Source organism: Sus scrofa, chromosome 7 (assembly GCF_054392235.1).
Source record: "Sus scrofa isolate SSC_HxYL_T2T_F1_AM1 chromosome 7, Sscrofa_HxYL_maternal_Yorkshire_Landrace_v2.0, whole genome shotgun sequence".
Lineage (NCBI taxonomy): Eukaryota > Metazoa > Chordata > Mammalia > Artiodactyla > Suidae > Sus > Sus scrofa.
The window spans coordinates 64,265,389-64,271,902 of NC_139389.1; the positions used below are offsets into that span (position 1 = coordinate 64,265,389).

At 46.9% G+C, this 6,514-nt stretch overlaps 1 non-coding gene across 1 annotated transcript; it reads left to right on the forward strand.

Annotated features, from left to right (window-relative positions):
- The first annotated feature begins 2,772 nt into the window (after window positions 1-2,772).
- LOC146401630 (U6 spliceosomal RNA) lies at window positions 2,773-2,877 on the forward strand. The gene has a single exon (XR_014811725.1). It is a non-coding gene; the product is annotated as a U6 spliceosomal RNA (small nuclear RNA).
- The last annotated feature ends 3,637 nt before the right edge of the window (window positions 2,878-6,514 follow it).

Here is a 6,514-nt window from a genome sequence, read left to right on the forward strand (position 1 = left end):
TCCTGCATCCTTCGCGTGGGCTGGGCTGAAACTCCAAGGCGCATTAAGCAGGGCGCGTTCCGCGTTCCTAAACCAAGGCCTTGGGCACCTCGGGTCTCCTCAGATTCGCTCTCAGATTCTCCTGTCCCCTCCACGTGTTATGTAAACTGACCCTAGTCAAGAATTGAAAAACTACTACTTCTCCCCAAAATGTCAAGCTGGTAGTCCTCAAAGTCATTCAGCATAGCCAGAGCCTGTTTCCTCCCCTCCAAAACGGTAGCTTTAACAGTAACAGGGCTGCCAAGAGGCTTGGGTGAAATAATGGTAAAGGCTTGGGTCACACCCGGTGCTCAAGGACAATCACTGATGCTTATCAGACAGTACTCTGGCAGCCTGGGCTGAATAAACTAAAGCAAACAGTTCCATTTTTGTCTGCTTTCATGCAAAAGACAGTACTGATTGGTTTTGCCATAAACAACCAAAGTCTTTCTCTCTTCACCCATTTTCTTGAAATGAGACATACCAGCTGGACTGGGTTTTATTTAGTAAAACTCTGACCCTAGCCCCTGCCCCCAACACACACACACACTTTGCCAGCCACACCAACTCACTCAAATACTAGCCACCTCTTTCTGTCCTGTGTTCCCAGCTCTCCTCTTCACTGCCTCAGAGTCAACATTGCCAGATGGAGCCAGGCCAGACAAGTGACCCTGAGTTACTGACTTCAAAGCTTCCTTCTCTCTGTCTCAACCAGGCAGAGCTACTGCTTTGCCTGGAGATCTGGTAGACTGGGTCCAAGAGAAGGCTGTTTTGGAGCCCTCCAAAGTCTGAGGCCTCAGTCAAAGGCCTGACCTTGAGCCAGTGTGTCCTAGAATAACCCATTATCCCTTTCATTCTGTTCCCACTTCTCTTGCTCAAAACACAAGTGGAGACCATGGAAGCCTCTGGTATTTGGCTTTCATGCCATCCTGATATTATCAGGTACCAGGGCCTCAGTGTCTACACCTGTAAACTGGGAGAATAACCTCTGAGGATCCTTCTAGCGCAAACAATCAGATTCTGTTATGTATGTCCTATACATACTCCCTATACTGCCACTTCCGAAACAGTCATAAAGAAGTTGCTGTCAGACTTCCCACTGTGGCTCACTTAGCAGGTTAAGGATGCAACATAGTCTCTGAGAAGATGTGGGTTCTGCCCCTGGCCTCGCTCAGCAGGTTAAGGATCTGGAGTTGCCGCAAGCTGAGGCGTAGTTTGCAGATGCAGTTCAGATCCAGTGTTGCTGTGGCTGTGAAGTAGGCCTGCGGCTGCAGCTCTAACTCAACCCCTGGCCTAGGAACATCTATAAGCTGCAGGTGCAGCCGTAAAAAGGACAAAAAAAAAGAAGAAGGAGAGAAATTGCTCTCCACCCCAGGGGCTCATCTGTTCCTCTCTAAGGTGAACCAGGGTGTCAGAAGCCTGGCAAGAGGCAATCCTAAAGCCTCAGTGTGTTCCAGAATCTGGCCCTTACCTGCAGAGAGATCAGAGTGGGAGCGCATGTGTCCTTTGCAAGCACAGCAGGAGACCAGGGCGGGCAAGGCAAAATCTTCAGATAAAACTGCTCTCACTGACTGCCTCCCAGGGCTCCAGCTCCTTGCTAGCCTTCCCCATACACTATATTTTTGGTGAGGCAGTTGGTGTGAGCTTCATTAGCTCAGACAGGTTAAGACACTTGCTCAAAGTCACACAGTTGGGAAGCAGCAGAACTCTCATACCCTGATGCACAGTCCATCGCTCTTTTCAAGAGAAAGAAGAGAAACTAGTGCACTTGTTTGGAATTCTTTTTCCTTTTAGGGCTGCACCCGCAGCATATGAAAGTTCCCAGGCTGGGTGCCGAGTCGGAACTGCAGCTGCTGACCTACACCACAGCCACAGCAATGCAGGATCCTTAACCAACAGAGTGAGGCCAGGGATCAAAACCGCATCCTCATGGATACTGGTTGGATTCATTTCCACTGAGCACAAAGCGAACTCCCTGTTTGGAATTTTTGTTTGTTGTTGTTGTCTTTTGACTTTTGTCTTTTTAGGGCTGCACTTGCAACATATGGAGTTTCCCACACTTGGGGTCGAGTCTGAGCTACAGCTGCTGGCCTACAGCACAGCCACAGCAATGCCAGATCCAAGCCTCATCTGTGACCTAACCACAGCTCACAGTAGTGCTGGATCTTCAACCCACTGAGCAAGGCCAGGGATCGAACCTACATCCTCATGGATTCTAGTCAGGTTTGTTAACCAATGAACCATGAAGGGAGCTCCTGTTTAGAATTCTTCATGGTGGTAACTACGGCCCTGAAAGTCAGTTCAGAGAAAGATGATGTTTAAAGGAAAGGTGGGAGTTCCCGCTGTGGCTCAGCGGTTAACAAATCCGACTAGTATCCATCAAGACGCAGGTTGGATCCCAGTGGGTTAAGGAACTGGTGTTGCCGTTAGCTGTGGTGTAGGCTGCAGACACAGCTTGGATCCTGAGTTGCTGTGATTGTGGTATAGATCAGCAGCTACAGATCTGAATTGACCCCTAGCTTGGGAACCTCCATATGCCACAGGTGCAGCCCTAGAAAAAGACAAACACACACACAAATACCTTGAGACAAACAGCAATAAAAACACAGCCATGAAAAATCTACGGGATGCAAAAGCATTTCTTAAGAGGGAAGTTCATAGCAATATAGGCCTTCTTCAAAAAAGGAAGAAAAACTTCAAATCAACATTCTAACTTATCACCTAAAGAACTACAAATAGAAGAACAAACAAGCTGTGCTCCCTTCGGCAGCACATATACTAAAATTGGAACGATAGAGTAGATTAGCATGGCCCCTGTGCAAGGATGACAGGCAAATTTGTGAAGCGTTCCATATTAAAAAAAAAAAAAAAAAGAACAAACAAGCTAAAGTCGGCAAAAGGAAGGAAATCATAAAGATCAAAGAGGAAATCAATATCATAGAGATAAAAAAATTGGAAAAAAAAAAAAAGGAAAGGTGCTTAGATTGTCCAGTTTGGGGTCAGCAGAACTGGCAACTCCTACCCTTGCACATTTTTATTTTTTTTATTTTTTATTTTTTTGTCTTTTCTAGGGCCGCTTCTGTGGCATATGGAGGTTCCCAGGCTAGGGGTTGAATCAGAGCTGTAGCCGCTGTCCTACACCACAGCCACAGTAACGCGGGATCCGAGCCGCGTCTGCAACCTGCACCACAGCTCACAGCAACGCTGGATCCTTAACCCACAAGCAAGGCCAGGGATCGAACCCGCAACTTCATGGTTCCTAGTTGGATTCATTAACCACTGAGCCACGATGGGAACTCCCCACCCTTGCACATTTAATCAAACCTCAATTCTTGGGTCTAGGTCAAGTGCAAGTTCCCTGTGGAGAAATTAGGAAAATACCTATCACTCTGTCTCTGTCCTCCAGGAGCCACAAATCATCACAAACCAAACACAAGAGGAAAATGCCCCAAGGGGAGTTTAGATGGCATATTAGGCATCTGGCAAAGAGAAAAATCACCTCTGATGGGGGAGACCTGGTGAGCTTAGGGCAGGAACATCCATCGCGTGTGCTCTTACGGATCTTTACGATGTGGGAGGAGACTGGCCAGGCAGAGGAGGCCTTGTACTGTACCCAGGTGGACAGTCAGGGCGTTAGTTTCCTGCTACACTTGCAGGCAGGGAGTAACACCTGGTAACACCCAGCACAGCAGTGAGGTGGTGTCAGGAAGTGAGGGATCAGGGCTGGGAAGCCAGGCCAAGGTTCCCGAACCAGAGGCAGGCCTGACCCAGGGTCCTGGTAGGACCGTCAAGGAGGAGAGAGACGGCAGAGATGAGGTAGAGATTACATCTGCGGGAATTGCAGGCTGGCTGGATGGGGAAGGAGTCCGAGTGACTCAGACTTCCATCCCTGGGGCTGGGAGAATGGTGATGCCATTATTAGAAATCAGAAAATGGGAGGGTGGTGGGGGAGGTGTTGCTGGCAGAGCTATTTATGGTCATCTCTACACTAATTTCCCAGCCAAGAGTCTGTGCTGCCTTCCCTTGTCAGCCTTCTCCACCACTTCCAGCACCCACACCCTGAAGCACAGCCCCGAGCAGTCACACCACACCTCCACTGCCTTATATGATAAAATCAGAATAGCTCATAACATCTTATGGCCTTGACCTCCCCCACCTCCCCAACCTCTCCTACTGTTCCCTCTGCAAGAACCCTGACTAGTCCTCCCCTCTGAGCAGTTGCAACATCCCTTCTTCCATCAAGTGGATTCTCCCCACTCCCTAGAGCCTGACCCCACTCATCTGTGATGGCCAAGTACAAACCCACCTTCTGGGCCTGAACTGGGTGCGCGGGTAAAGGGGAGGACACAGGATTCATTTACGCTTGAATCATCACGAAAGGTAAACAGACCCCCTTCCTAATGAAAAAATATAAAATACTACTCTGATTTTAACTTTGTAAAATAAATCTACAAGCAATAACAGACAAGGTCCAGAAACAAATCTGAAAGATTGTTTTTTCTTTCGATGCACCTGGGCCAGAGATCAAACCTGAGCCACAGCAGCAACCCCATGCTGCGGCAGGGACAAGGCCATATCCTTAACCCACTGCACTAGGAGGGAACTCCATCAAATTTGAAAGATTTTTTTTTTCCAGCCACACTTGGAAGTTTCCCGGCCAAGACGGAATCTGAGCCATATCTGTGACCTACACCACAGCTGTGGCAGTGCAGGATCCTCACCCCACTGAGTGGGTGACAGTGCATTGAACTGGCAATGCCAGATCATTAACCACTGCGCCACAGCAGGAACTCCAAATTTGAAAGTTTGTTGTCTTTAACCACAATGGGAAGTCCCAAATTTGAAAGATTTTAAAACAATATTTAATGTGAAATTTTCTCTCCGGATGCCTAAGATAATCATCAAAATTCCTGATTTAACTAGAGAGCCAAAGTTGGAGGAACGGGGAATGACTGAAAGGGCATTAGAAGAACCAGAATTGGGGTTCCCGCTATGGCTCATCAGAAACGAATCCCACTGGTATCCATGAGGATGTGGGTTCAATCCCTGGCCTCGCTTAGTGTCAGGGATCCAATGTCACCATGAGCTGTGGTGTAGGTCACAGACGTAGCTCGGATCCCACGTTGTTGTGGCTGTGGTATAGGCTGGCTGCTGTAGCTCCAATTTGACCCCTAGTTTGAGAATCTCCATATGCTGCAGATGTGACCCTAAAAAAATAATAAAACATAAAAAATAAATAAAAGAACCAGAGGCAACATTACCATGTTGGCAAGATTCCCAGAGCATAAAATTTTCTCCTGGTTTGTAGAAGATTTTTGTTATGATTGTCTCATTGCTTGGGCAAGTCACTTCTCTGAGCCTCAGTATCTTCAACTGCAAGTGAGGATAATAATAATACTTACTCCTAGCGTTATTAGGCTTTAAATAAATTCATGCAAATAAAATGCTTAGAATGGAGCACGGCACACATAGAAGAAACCCAGGGGTGGTGGTACTATTATCCGTTCATTCGAATCCACTCCGCACCAATTTACTGAGTTCCTGACATGGCCGCTGTGACCCAACCATGGACAGAAAGCCATATTCTATTCCTGAGAGGACCTAAATCCAGTGGGGGTGTCCAGAAGATAGAGATGCAAATGATGCAAAGATCATTTCAAAATACAGTGGACATGGGAGTTCAAGTTGTGGTGCAGTGGAAACAAATCCTACTAGTATCCATGAGGATGAAGGTTGGATCCCTGGCCTCGAGAGTAGATAAAGGATCTGGCGTTGCCATGAGCTGCAGTATAGGTTGCAGACGTGGCTCAGATCCCACGTTGCTGTGGCTGCGGCTGTGTCTGTGGCTGGCAGCTGTAGCTCCTATTCGACCTTGTGGCTGGGAACTTCCATATGCTGCAAGTGCAGCCCTTAAAGGCAAGCAAACAAACAAACAAAACCAAAAAGAAAAACAGTGGATATGGCTGGGTGGAGTGTTGGTTATTAATCTTTAGAGGGCAGTTTGGTAGTACCCATCCTATTACAAAGTGCGCATACCCTTTCATCCAGCAATTCCACTTTGAGAGACTGGCACCACAGAAATATTTAGCAAATTGTGCAGACACATAGTGCAAGGTGTTCACTGCAGCCCTATTTATAACAGCGAAAAATTAGGAAAAACCTATATGTCTGTTATCACTTGTATTAAGAATGAGGTAGCTATTTGCTGATAGAGTATTGTGATATATTAAGTGAAAATGGAAAGTTGTAGAGAAATACCCTATTTTTGTTGTTGTCGTTGTTGCTTTTGTTTTAGGGCTGCACCTGAAGCATATGGAAGTTCCCAGGCTAGGGGTTTAATTGGAGCTGCAACTGCTGGCATCATGGGATCCTTAACACACTAAGTGAGGCCCTCATCCTCATGGATACTAGTTGGGTTCGTAATCGCTGAACCACAAAGGGAACTCCAGAAGTACCCTATCTTAACATACATACATATATATGGAAAATTAAAGGC